The sequence below is a fragment of the Oncorhynchus keta genome, chromosome 3 (assembly GCF_023373465.1).
Source record: "Oncorhynchus keta strain PuntledgeMale-10-30-2019 chromosome 3, Oket_V2, whole genome shotgun sequence".
Lineage (NCBI taxonomy): Eukaryota > Metazoa > Chordata > Actinopteri > Salmoniformes > Salmonidae > Oncorhynchus > Oncorhynchus keta.
The window spans coordinates 15,853,767-15,866,703 of NC_068423.1; the positions used below are offsets into that span (position 1 = coordinate 15,853,767).

The 12,937-nt window shown below is 46.0% G+C and overlaps 1 long non-coding RNA gene across 3 annotated transcripts; it reads left to right on the forward strand.

Annotated features, from left to right (window-relative positions):
- The first annotated feature begins 656 nt into the window (after window positions 1–656).
- Window positions 657–3,364, forward strand: LOC127913463 (uncharacterized). 3 transcript variants are annotated; one of them, XR_008085608.1, is made up of 3 exons: window positions 657–926; window positions 960–1,247; window positions 1,353–1,397. It is a non-coding gene; the product is annotated as an uncharacterized LOC127913463 (long non-coding RNA). The 3 variants fall into 3 exon arrangements; XR_008085598.1 differs by lacking the exon at window positions 1,353–1,397 and adding an exon at window positions 3,347–3,364 and having other exon boundaries at window positions 658–926; XR_008085594.1 differs by lacking the exon at window positions 1,353–1,397 and adding an exon at window positions 1,688–1,893 and having other exon boundaries at window positions 660–926.
- The last annotated feature ends 9,573 nt before the right edge of the window (window positions 3,365–12,937 follow it).

Consider the following 12,937-nt stretch of genomic DNA (forward strand, 5'->3'; position numbering starts at 1 on the left):
TATGACTCGTCTTTTTACCTCCCGGCAGGCCCTCCTCCCAATCCAAGCAGGGATGGTAGATCTTATTCCTGTGGGGAATCTCTCATCTCTTCCTTTCTATCTCTCAGCTTCTCCTCCCTCTCGAACTCTCCCTCTCTAAGTCACCCCCAGTTGTTCTACTTATCTGTCTGTCTGATGTTCTTTCCACCTGGATGTGGTCTGATAAAGTAACTGTGTGATTGTGACCATCTGATCTTGTCCTCAAACACGTTAACCCAATCTCTTCTTTTGCCCATCACCATCCGTTTCTCTCTGTGCTGAGTGAACTCTATGAGGGGAGAGGAAGGCAGAGAGGGAAATCTGTTGACCAAATGTTACCGCTGCCTGCCTGTCTGCCTGCCTGTCTGCCTGCCTGCCTGCCTGCCTGCCCGTGTGCCGCTGCTGCCAGGAGGGCTGAGGTCAGCAATATGAGCCTATAGAGGTAAAGGGAGAGTGAGAGGGTAGATGAGAAGGAGAAATGGTAGAGGGAGAGGGAGACGGTAGATGAGAAGGGGAAAGGGTAGAGGGAGAAGGTAGATGAGAAGGGGAAAGGGTAGAGGGAGAGGGTAGATGAGAAGGGGAAAGGGTAGAGGGAGAGGGTAGAGGAGAAGGAGAAAGGGTAGAGGGAGAGGGTAGAGGAGAAGGAGAAAGGGTAGAGGGAGAGGGTAGAGGAGAAGGAGAAAGGGTAGAGGGAGAAGGTAGATGAGAAGGAGAAAGGGTAGAGGGAGAAGGTAGATGAGAAGGAGAAAGGGTAGAGGGAGAAGGTAGATGAGAAGGATAATTGGTTGAGGGAGAGGGAGAAGGTAGAGGAGAAGGAGAAAGGGTAGAGGGAGAAGGTAGATGAGAAGGATAATTGGTTGAGGGAGAGGGAGAAGGTAGAGGAGAAGGAGAAAGGGTAGAGGGAGAAGGTAGATGAGAAGGAGAAAGGGTAGAGGGAGAAGGTAGATGAGAAGGATAATTGGTTGAGGGAGAGGGAGAAGGTAGAGGAGAAGGAGAAAGGGTAGAGGGAGAAGGTAGATGAGAAGGATAATTGGTTGAGGGAGAGGGAGAAGGTAGAGGAGAAGGAGAAAGGGTAGAGGGAGAAGGTAGATGAGAAGGATAATTGGTTGAGGGAGAGGGAGAAGGTAGAGGAGAAGGAGAAAGGGTAGAGGGAGAAGGTAGATGAGAAGGATAATTGGTTGAGGGAGAGGGAGAAGGTAGAGGAGAAGGAGAAAGGGTAGAGGGAGAAGGTAGAGGAGAATGAGAAAGGGTAGAAGGAGATGGTAAATGAGAAGGAGAAAGGGTAGAGGGAGAGGGAGAGGGTAGAGGAGAAGGAAAAGGGGTAGAAGGAGAAGGTAGATGAGAAGGAGAAAGGGTAGAGGGAGAAGGTAGATGAGAAGGGGAAAGGGTAGAGGGAGAAGGTAGATGAGAAGGGGAAGGGTAGAGGGAGAAGGTAGATGAGAAGGGGAAAGGGTAGAGGGAGAAGGTAGATGAGAAGGGGAAAGGGTAGAGGGAGAGGGTAGATGAGAAGGAGAAAGGGTAGAGGGAGAAGGTAGATGAGAAGTGGAAAGGGTAGAGGAAGAAGGTAGATGAGAAGGGGAAAGGGTAGAGGGAGAGGGAGACGGTAGATGAGAAGGGGAAAGGGTAGAGGGAGAAGGCAGATGAGAAGGGGAAAGGGTAGAGGGAGAAGGTAGATGAGAAGGATAATTGGTTGAGGGAGAGGGAGAAGGTAGAGGAGAAGGAGAAAGGGTAGAGGGAGAAGGTAGATGAGAAGGATAATTGGTTGAGGGAGAGGGAGAAGGTAGAGGAGAAGGAGAAAGGGTACATTTACATTACATTTAAGTCATTTAGCAGACGCTCTTATCCAGAGCGACTTACAAATTGGAAGAGGGAGAAGGTAGAGGAGAATGAGAAAGGGTAGAAGGAGATGGTAAATGAGAAGGAGAAAGGGTAGAGGGAGAGGGAGAGGGTAGAGGAGAAGGAAAAGGGGTAGAAGGAGAAGGTAGAGGAGAAGGAGAAAGGGTAGAGGGAGAAGGTAGATGAGAAGGGGAAAGGGTAGAGGGAGAAGGTAGATGAGAAGGAGAAAGGGTAGAGGGAGAAGGTAGATGAGAAGGGGAAAGGGTAGAGGGAGAAGGTAGATGAGAAGGGGAAAGGGTAGAGGGAGAGGGTAGATGAGAAGGAGAAAGGGTAGAGGGAGAAGGTAGATGAGAAGTGGAAAGGGTAGAGGAAGAAGGTAGATGAGAAGGGGAAAGGGTAGAGGGAGAGGGAGACGGTAGATGAGAAGGGGAAAGGGTAGAGGGAGAAGGCAGATGAGAAGGGGAAAGGGTAGAGGGAGAAGGTAGATGAGAAAGGGTAGAGGGAGAAGGTAGAGGAGAAGGAGAAAGGGTAGAGGGAGAAGGTAGATGAGAAGGGGAAAGGGTAGAGGGAGAAGGTAGAGGAGAAGGGGAAAGGGTAGAGGGAGAAGGTAGATGAGAAGGGGAAAGGGTAGAGGGAGAAGGTAGAGGAGAAGGAGAAAGGGTAGAGGGAGAAGGTAGATGAGAAGGGGAAAGGGTAGAGGGAGAAGGTAGAGGAGAAGGAGAAAGGGTAGAGGGAGAAGGTAGATGAGAAGGGGAAAGGGTAGAGGGAGAAGGTAGATGAGAAGGGGAAAGGGTAGAGGGAGAGGGTAGAGGAGAAGGGGAAAGGGTAGAGGGAGAAGGTAGATGAGAAGGGGAAAGGGTAGAGGGAGAAGGTAGATGAGAAGGGGAAAGGGTAGAGGGAGAAGGTAGATGAGAAGGGGAAAGGGTAGAGGGAGAAGGTAGATGAGAAGGGGAAAGGGTAGAGGGAGAGGGTAGAGGAGAAGGGGAAAGGGTAGAGGGAGAAGGTAGAGGAGAAGGGGAAAGGGTAGAGCGAGAGGGTAGATGAGAAGGGGAAAGGGTAGAGGGAGAAGGTAGATGAGAAGGAGAAAGGGTAGAGGGAGAAGGTAGATGAGAAGGGGAAAGGGTAGAGGGAGAAGGTAGATGAGAAGGGGAAAGGGTAGAGGGAGAGGGTAAATGAGAAGGGGAAAGGGTAGAGGGAGAAGGTAGATGAGAAGGGGAAAGGGTAGAGGGAGACGGTAGATGAGAAGGGGAAAGGGTAGAGGGAGAAGGCAGATGAGAAGGGGAAAGGGTAGAGGGAGAAGGTAGATGAGAAAGGGTAGAGGGAGAAGGTAGAGGAGAAGGAGAAAGGGTAGAGGGAGAAGGTAGATGAGAAGGGGAAAGGGTAGAGGGAGAGGGTAGAGGAGAAGGGGAAAGGGTAGAGGGAGAAGGTAGAGGAGAAGGGGAAAGGGTAGAGGGAGAAGGTAGATGAGAAGGAGAAAGGGTAGAGGGAGAAGGTAGATGAGAAGGAGAAAGGGTAGAGGGAGAAGGTAGAGGAGAAGGGGAAAGGGTAGATGGAGAGGGTAGAAGAGAAGGGGAAAGGGTAGAGGGAGAGGGTAGAGGAGAAGGGGAAAGGGTAGAGGGAGAGGGTAGAGGAGAAGGGGAAAGGGTAGAGGGAGAAGGTAGATGAGAAGGGGAAAGGGTAGAGGGAGAAGGTAGAGGAGAAGGGGAAAGGGTAGAGGGAGAAGGTAGATGAGAAGGGGAAAGGGTAGAGGGAGAAGGTAGAGGAGAAGGAGAAAGGGTAGAGGGAGAAGGTAGATGAGAAGGGGAAAGGGTAGAGGGAGAAGGTAGATGAGAAGGGGAAAGGGTAGAGGGAGAAGGTAGATGAGAAGGGGAAAGGGTAGAGGGAGAAGGTAGATGAGAAGGGGAAAGGGTAGAGGGAGAAGGTAGATGAGAAGGAGAAATGGTAGAGGGAGAAGGTAGAGGAGAAGGAGAGAAGGAGAAAGGGTAGAGGGAGGAGGTAGATGAGAAGGGGAAAGGGTAGAGGGAGAGGGAGAGGGTAGATGAGAAGGGGAAAGGGTAGAGGGAGAAGGTAGATGAGAAGGGGAAAGGGTAGAGGGAGAGGGTAGAGGAGAAGGGGAAAGGGTAGAGGGAGAAGGTAGATGAGAAGGGGAAAGGGTAGAGGGAGAAGGTAGATGAGAAGGGGAAAGGGTAGAGGGAGAAGGTAGATGAGAAGGGGAAAGGGTAGAGGGAGAAGGTAGATGAGAAGGGGAAAGGGTAGAGGGAGAGGGTAGATGAGAAGGGGAAAGGGTAGAGGGAGAGGGTAGAGGAGAAGGGGAAAGGGTAGAGGGAGAAGGTAGAGGAGAAGGGGAAAGGGTAGAGGGAGAGGGTAGATGAGAAGGGGAAAGGGTAGAGGGAGAAGGTAGATGAGAAGGAGAAAGGGTAGAGGGAGAAGGTAGATGAGAAGGGGAAAGGGTAGAGGGAGAAGGTAGATGAGAAGGGGAAAGGGTAGAGGGAGAGGGTAGATGAGAAGGAGAATGGGTAGAGGGAGAAGGTAGATGAGAAGTGGAAAGGTTAGAGGAAGAAGGTAGATGAGAAGGGAAAGGGTAGAGGGAGAAGGTAGATGAGAAGGGGAAAGGGTAGAGGGAGAAGGTAGATGAGAAAGGGTAGAGGGAGAAGGTAGATGAGAAGGGGAAAGGGTAGAGGGAGAAGGTAGATGAGAAGGAGAAATGGTAGAGGGAGAAGGTAGAGGAGAAGGAGAAAGGGTAGAGGGAGAAGGTAGATGAGAAGGGGAAAGGGTAGAGGGAGAGGGAGAGGGTAGATCGCTCTGGATAAGAGCGTCTGCTAAATGACTTAAATGTAATGTAAATGGTAGATGAGAAGGGGAAAGGGTAGAGGGAGAAGGTAGATGAGAAGGGGAAAGGGTAGAGGGAGAAGGTAGGTGAGAAGGGGGAAGGGGAAAGGGTAGAGGGAGAAGGTAGATGAGAAGGGGAAAGGGTAGAGGGAGAAGGTAGATGAGAAGGGGAAAGGGTAGAGGGAGAGGGTAGAGGAGAAGGGGAAAGGGTAGAGGGAGAAGGTAGATGAGAAGGGGAAAGGGTAGAGGGAGAAGGTAGATGAGAAGGGGAAAGGGTAGAGGGAGAAGGTAGATGAGAAGGGGAAAGGGTAGAGGGAGAAGGTAGATGAGAAGGGGAAAGGGTAGAGGGAGAAGGTAGATGAGAAGGGGAAAGGGTAGAGGGAGAGGGTAGATGAGAAGGGGAAAGGGTAGAGGGAGAGGGTAGAGGAGAAGGGGAAAGGGTAGAGGGAGAAGGTAGATGAGAAGGGGAAAGGGTAGAGGGAGAAGGTAGATGAGAAGGGGAAAGGGTAGAGGGAGAAGGTAGATGAGAAGGGGAAAGGGTAGAGGGAGAAGGTAGATGAGAAGGAGAAATGGTAGAGGGAGAAGGTAGAGGAGAAGGAGAAAGGGTAGAGGGAGAAGGTAGATGAGAAGGGGAAAGGGTAGAGGGAGAGGGAGAGGGTAGATCGCTCTGGATAAGAGCGTCTGCTAAATGACTTAAATGTAATGTAAATGGTAGATGAGAAGGGGAAAGGGTAGAGGGAGAAGGTAGATGAGAAGGGGAAAGGGTAGAGGGAGAGGGTAGATGAGAAGGGGAAAGGGTAGAGGGATAGGGTAGAGGAGAAGGGGAAAGGGTAGAGGGAGAAGGTAGATGAGAAGGGGAAAGGGTAGAGGGAGAAGGTAGATGAGAAGGGGAAAGGGTAGAGGGAGAAGGTAGATGAGAAGGGGAAAGGGTAGACTTTTAGTAGCAAGTTCTGCTAACTATGAAAAAGTAACTTCCTGGTTGAAGCTCTATATCACGTAGTCAGGTAGAGAGGATAGAGTGGCAAGGAAGGGGCAAAGGGCAGGGGGAAAAGAGAGTAATCAGAGTGAGAAAGACATGAGTCATGACTAAGTGTTGCAGCAACACAGACCAGCTGGGTATTCGATAGTCAGGGGTTAGGCTTGACTGGGAACACGTCGGCCAGTGTTTGTTGACAGCTCACAGATAGGTGATTTGAAGTTTGCTCAGGTCCCCTGGTCAACCACCGACCCAGGGGAAGTTAGCCCTTTCCCAGGCCCTTAGATTGTTCTAGTGTTTATAGACCACCTTCACCTGGTCCTTGAGGGCCACCAAATTCCAACCTCTAGCCTTAGCCACACAATCACTACATGGTGTGACTTCAGTCTTTACCAACTGAAGACAGGCATATCCACTGCATGGTGCGACTTAGCAGTCTTTACCAACTGAAGACAGGCATATCTACCACATGCAGGAAATTATAATAATATAATTAAGTGGATTTTTTGTTGTAACATTATGCAAATTTGAGAAAGACTGCAACTGAACAATATAAGGTATGAGTCCAAAGAAATACATGTTTACCTTTGGAAAGTATTCACACCCCTTGACTTTTCCCACATTTTTTTGTGTCTCAGCTTGAATTTAAAATGGATTAAATTGCTATTTTTGGTCACTGGCCTACACACAATAATACCCCATAATGTCAAAGTGGAGTTAAGTTTTTCTAAATGTTTACAAATGAATTAAAAATGAAAAGCTGAAATTCAAGCCCTTTGTTATGGGAAGCAGGAAATATGTTCAGCAGAAACATGTGCTTAACAAGTCACATTATAAGTTGCATGGACTCACTCTGTGTGCAATAAGTGCTAAACATGATTTGTGAATGACTACCTAATCTCTGTACCCCACACAAACAATTATCTGTAAAGTCCCTCAGTCGACCAATGAATTTCAGACACAGATTCAACCACAAAGACCAGGGCGGTTTTCCAATGCCTCTGAAAGAAGGGCACCTATTGGTAGATGAAGAAAGAAAAGAACAAAACGCAGACATTGAATGTCCCTTTGAGCATGATGAAGTTATTCATTACACGTTGGATGGTCTATAAATACACCCAGTCACTAGAAAGATACAGTCATCCTTCCTAACTCAGTAGCCAGAGAGGAAGGAAACCGCTCAGGGATTTCACCACGAGGCCAATTGTGACTTTAAAACAGTTACAGAGTTTAAAGGCTGCGATCGGAGAAAACTGAGGATGGATCAACAACATTGTAGTTACTCCACAATACTAACCTAATAGACTGAGTGAAAAGAAGGAAGCCTGTACAACAACAACAATGATTCCAAAACATGAATCCTGTTTGCAATAAGGCATTAAAGTAATACTGCAAAAGAAGGTGGCAAAGCAATTCACTTTTTGTCCTGAATACAAAGTGTTATGTTTGAGGCAAATCCAATACAACACATTACTGAGTAGCATCTCTCCATATTTTCAAGCATGGTGGTGGCTGCATCATGTCATGGGTGTGCTTGTAATTGTTAAGGAATGTGGGGTTTTTCAGGATAAAAATTAACTAAATGGAGCTAAGCACAGAAAAAATCCTAGAGGAAAACCTGGTTCAGTCTGCTTTCCACCAGACACTGGGAGATTAATTCACCTTTCAGCAGGACAATAACCTAAAACACAAGGCCAAATCTACACTGGAGTCGCTTATCAAGTAGACAGTAAATGTTCCTGAGTGGCCAAGTTACAGTTTTGACTTACACTTCCGGTCAAAAATGGTAGAACAACTACTCATTCAAGGGTTTTTCTTTATTTTTACTATTTTCTACATTGTAGAATAATAGTGAAGACATCAAAACTATGAAATAACACATATGGAATCATGTAGTAACCAAAAAAGTGTTAAACAAATCAAAATACATTTTATATTTGAGATTCTTCAAATAGCCACCCCTTTCCTTGATGACAGCTTTGCACACTTTTGGCAGGTTCAGTTTATCAACCAGCTAATTGTTAGAATCAGGTGTGCTAGATTAAGGTTGAAGTGAACCTACAGGATGGCAGCTTTCCAGGAAGAGGGGTTGAGAGCCTTGCTATAGACTTACAAACAGAGGTTGTCATTGATACAGACATCATACTTTCACCCGTTTTCTGTCTTGCAGTTCTTATGAGGATGTTACAGGTGGCTTTGACGCTACTCCTCCAGAACTCTGATCTCTTGCCACGGCCCATTGAGTGCACTACAACTGAATCTGCACTACAGGCCTACATCACAGTGGGAGCTTTCGTTACTTGATTGTTTTTCCTTTTTCCAATATTTTTTAAATATTTGCGATCATGTTATAAAACGAGACCTTGTAGTATGTTATTCCCGTCTCAGTCTCCTGTGTGAACCAGGTTGCAAGCTCCCACCAAAGGTTAAAGTACCCGTGTGTTGTATTTTAATGGAAAGAGTTCCCACCCACCATGCTTAGGTGGTGTAATATCTGCTACACTTATTCCCAGGGGTGCAGCTTTCATTGGAGACAGGGGGTACATGCCCCCCCCCCCCCACGCTGTTTTTGTCCACCCAAGTTTTGTCATTGTAATGTGATACAAAACAGGACAACAGTGTGCTTTAGGACCATGCAGATGCCTTCAAGCGGTCGGGTAGACTGTTTGGAGTTTTTATCCCTCAATCCTGTCTGTCGGTGTCTTGCTGTCTCTGTCCTCCATCGCTCAGACTCCTCTACTAGAATTTCACAGCAGGTTATTGAACTTCATTCCTCAATGTAAAAAACAGAGCCGTCCTCTAACGCTGCATTAGCAGACTCTAACAAACTCAGTTTCTCACATCTCTCTTCCTCTCTCCTTTGGCTTGTGCTCTCTCTCCCCCCTACTCTATTTTTCTCTTTCTCTCTCTTTTTCTCTCTCTCTCTCTTCTCTCTCTTTCTCTCTCTCGCATCTTTTCCCATGTGGCAGGTCTTGTTAGTTAGACTGAGACTGTGCAGTCAGAACGGAGGAATGCTCCACTCCCTCAGCATCACATCACTGTTGTTATATCAAGTGTTGAAATAACAGGATAAATATCATTGGGAATAGTTTTTTGGTGCATCAAACATTTTGAGGCCATTGCTTCTTTTTTTTCACTCTTCTGAATGATTTATTCTGCCATTATGTTGTCATTAGTCATTACAGAGTAATATGCCTACGCTAAGGTTTGGATTGTATAAGAGGGATTTATCTCGACATTGGTGTAATTCCATGAAAATACAGCCAATAAAAATCAGGCACATTACAAAGATGAGACAGTCCTGCTTTGGTTAATGTCTTATCTCCGCACGGAGTGACTGCTGAAGACATGTTGGCCTACTTCCAATTCAGTCACTCTCTGATCGATCCTTACTCGCTCTAAAAAACGTTAAGGAATTACCATAGCGTGATTCAGAGCCCTGTACCACTGTCGTACGATAGCAATAGGCTCCTTTTTTGAAGGACTGGAGGGTGCTAGCACTGTGATAACTCTGTGCTGTTTGATCAACGTGTGTGTGTGCAGCTCATAGTCTGAACAATAACAGATACCATAGATACTATAACAAAGTTTACATATCCCTCCTCCCACACACACACACAGACTCTCTAACACACACACACACACACATACACACACACACACACACACACACACACACACACACACACACACACACACACACACACACACACACACACACACACACACACACACACACACACACACACACACACACACACACACACACACACACACACACACACACACACACACACACACACACACACACACACACACACACACACACACACACACACTCCTCTGATGGGGCCGCTGGTGCAGTGCAGTATACCAGGTGGTGAGCAGAACCCACAGATCCGGTACAGAACCAGAGGCTAAATGTGGCTACCCAGAGCCACACAGACTGGGTTCAGCCATAGTGATGTATAGGAAATGTCAAGAGTCCAAACCCCAACTGATCTATAAGGACAACAACCCATGGTTTCATGTGGTGGCTGAGTTTGTCAGTGGGTGTTTGAGGGTGTATGAAGGGGGAAGGGTGTTGGAGTAAGTTGTAGGTTGGTGGGTTAAAGAGGAACAGCCCACACCATGCAAAAGTATGAACAGTAAGTTAAGGAATCAGACTAGGAATGAAAGCAATAAATGGTCAGATTTGGCAAGAGTGAAAGAGATATATGGCTACAGCAAGGGGGAGTGTGTGTGTGTGTGTGTGTGTGTGTGTGTGTGTGTGTGTGTGTGTGTGTGTGTGTGTGTGTGTGTGTGTGTGTGTGTGTGTGTGTGTGTGTGTGTGTGTGTGTGTGTGTGTGTGTCGTTCCTCTCCATAAACTCCAGTCCTGGGAGAGCACTGCCAGGTCCCTGGTCTGCCTGTCTTTTGGGAAATGCTGGGCCACTGTGAAATAACTCAGGAATATTTACCATTGACCATTTGTCTTAACTCCTAAAGCACAGAAAACCCCCAGCGCTTGTCATGGTGTTAGACCCTCGCCCAAACATTCAGAGTCCCCAAGAGCCCCCCTAATTCCTCCTCTCACCCTCCTCCCTCGCTGCAACATTTCCCCATAAAGCTATCTTCTGACTAACCTCTGACCTATCTTTCTGAATAGGGAGCTATGACCCAAGACAGAAGTTGAATGTCAATTCTAAAAAGTTCAGTCCGCTCTCAAGTTTTATCAGAATTGATACAGAGAAACAGGGGGAGATGGGTTTGGAACTTCCAGGTACAGTAGCTAGCTAACGTCCTGGTATACAAGCTAGCTAACTTCCTGGTATACAAGCTAGCTTACTTCCTGGTATACAAGCTAGCTAACTTCCTGGTATACTAACTAGCTAACTTCCTGGCATACTAGCTAGCTAACTTTCTGTTACAGTAACTAGCTTACTTCCTGGTATATTAGCTGGCTAACTTCCTGGTATACTCTAGCTAACTTCCTGGTACACTAGCTACCTAACGCCCTAGTACAGTAGTTAGCTAACATCCTGGTACACAAGCTAGCTAACATCCTGGTACAGTAGTTAGCTAACTTTCAATTATGGTAGCTAGGTACCATCATGAAGCTGGCAAAGCTCCTCAAAAGAAAATGCTGTTGGCTCTGTTGAACCATCACAGCTCCAGGACTCAAACAAACCACCCTAATGCAACCCCCAACAAGCAAGGATTTTCAAAGCCACATTGTAAGAAACAGAGCAAAAAGGACCAAGACCCTATAAATCCTACCACATGTGTAAGAGCCCAGACAAAAACAGGCCTAGCACCTGATGGTCCTCACAATATCCAGACTTTGGTCTAATAGGCTCCTGCTTCTGGCTCGTGTGGGTGTCTGTTGCCGTGGGAGACCAGCGGCCCTCTCCATAGGCCTCTGTGCAAAGTGCAGTAAAAAAGCCTGTAAGTTTCCTCTGTGTCCAGGCAGTGCCTTCTGGAGGCCAGGCCATTTTGAAAGGAGGGGAAATGGGGGGGGGGGTCAAGTCGCCCCCATTGTGCTGGTCCCTAGGGACAATGACAGTGGCCTGCTGCAATGAGGGGGCAGTGGGGATAACATCCCTGGGACAGAGGGGTTAGATGTTTCCAAGAGGGGGTGGGGGAACGGGGAAGTTGCCAACAGCAGAAAGCAGTTGGATAATGTGAAGAGAACTGGACTGAATACAGTAAGTAATACAGCCCAAGAGCGTCATAAAGTCAATGTGATTTTCATACAGTGGGCTTTGCACAACAACATAAGCAAATAAGTTTGCCCTTAGGGTTGTTACTGAATTCTTAAATGCTACTTCCCTTTGTTTTAATGAGTTCACTTCAGACTTTGTATTGTTTAAAAATAAAAATAAAAGTTTTAAAAATGGTTAACAATTTTTATTTGTTTAGTTATTATTATTATTAGGCCATGGAACACCGATTATGTTTATTTCATTAGGACATTTTCTTATTTAGTCAACTTTTTCTCATACATAAGCAGTTAAAGGCTAATTACAGTACCTTAGCTATATGGAATTGTTTTAAGATGGTCATACCAAGGCTCATTTAACTATTTGATTTTGAGGTATCAAGGTATAAAAAGGTATAAAAAAATATACCTCAAGGTATAAAAAATGTATTGAAAATTACTGGATGAAACATTGAATTTGGCATTACTGCTATTAGCCAATAGAAACACATTAAAGAAAATATCGCTGTCATGTTCTGACCTGAGTTCTTTTGTTATGCCTTTGTTTAAATATGTTCAGGGCGTGAGTTGGATGGGTTGTCTTTGTTTGTTTTTCTATGAGTTGGTATTTCTGTGTTTGGCCTGGTATGGTTCTCAATAAGAGGCAGCTGTCAATCGTTGTCCCTTGATTTGTGGGTGATTATTTTTCCGTTTCAGTGTTTGCAGCATTTGGGACTGTTTCGGTTTTCATTTTGATTCTCTTGTTCTTTTGTATTTTGTATTAATTTTCCATTAAATTACATTATGGATACATACCACGCTGCATTTTGGTCCTCCGATCCTTCCTTACTACTCCTCCTCAGAGGAGGAAGACGAAACCCTGTAACAGTCCCCACAAAAATCTGAAGGAAATTTGTTCTGAAGTGTCTGTCCTATATCTGAGAGATATAAGAAAGATCAGGAAAATATATATATATTTATATTTTTACATGTATTTATCACCATATTTTGGGCAATAAATTATATAGACTGTACTTCCATTCATTTTTTTAAATGTACCGGGGACCTTATGAATGACTCTTGTGAGACTTGTGGGTTTTTGTGAGAAGGCCGATTTTTGGGGTGTCTCATGGTCTGACAAACTTCGCTCGAGCATTGCCACATTTCACTGCAGTTGCAGGGGGGCAATATCGGCGGATGTGGGTGATTGAGACGCAGCCCATGCAAAACAACTGATATCTCTAGCTTAAACAGACAGATTTTGATGGGGATATTGTATTATGTTAATTAGATTTCCACGGGGGTGCGAAGACTGTTGGCAAAGGGTTAACAACTTATTAATATTTCCACAATTTCTGTTGGTATTTTCCCCACATAAAACCAATCACTTATTCATCTATTTATTTGTGCATTCTATAACCGTTCAGTTTCCAAGGGTTGGAAGTTGGCAGGATCTCGCTCTTATTGTGCGGAATTTTGCATTTAAAAGGACCACCCATTGGGCTCGGAGGGGGCAGATTACCATAGAGACGTCTGTTCGGAATATTAATGGACTTCTCCTGGGAAAACTGCCCACGGATTGAGCCACTCCAAACCCAGT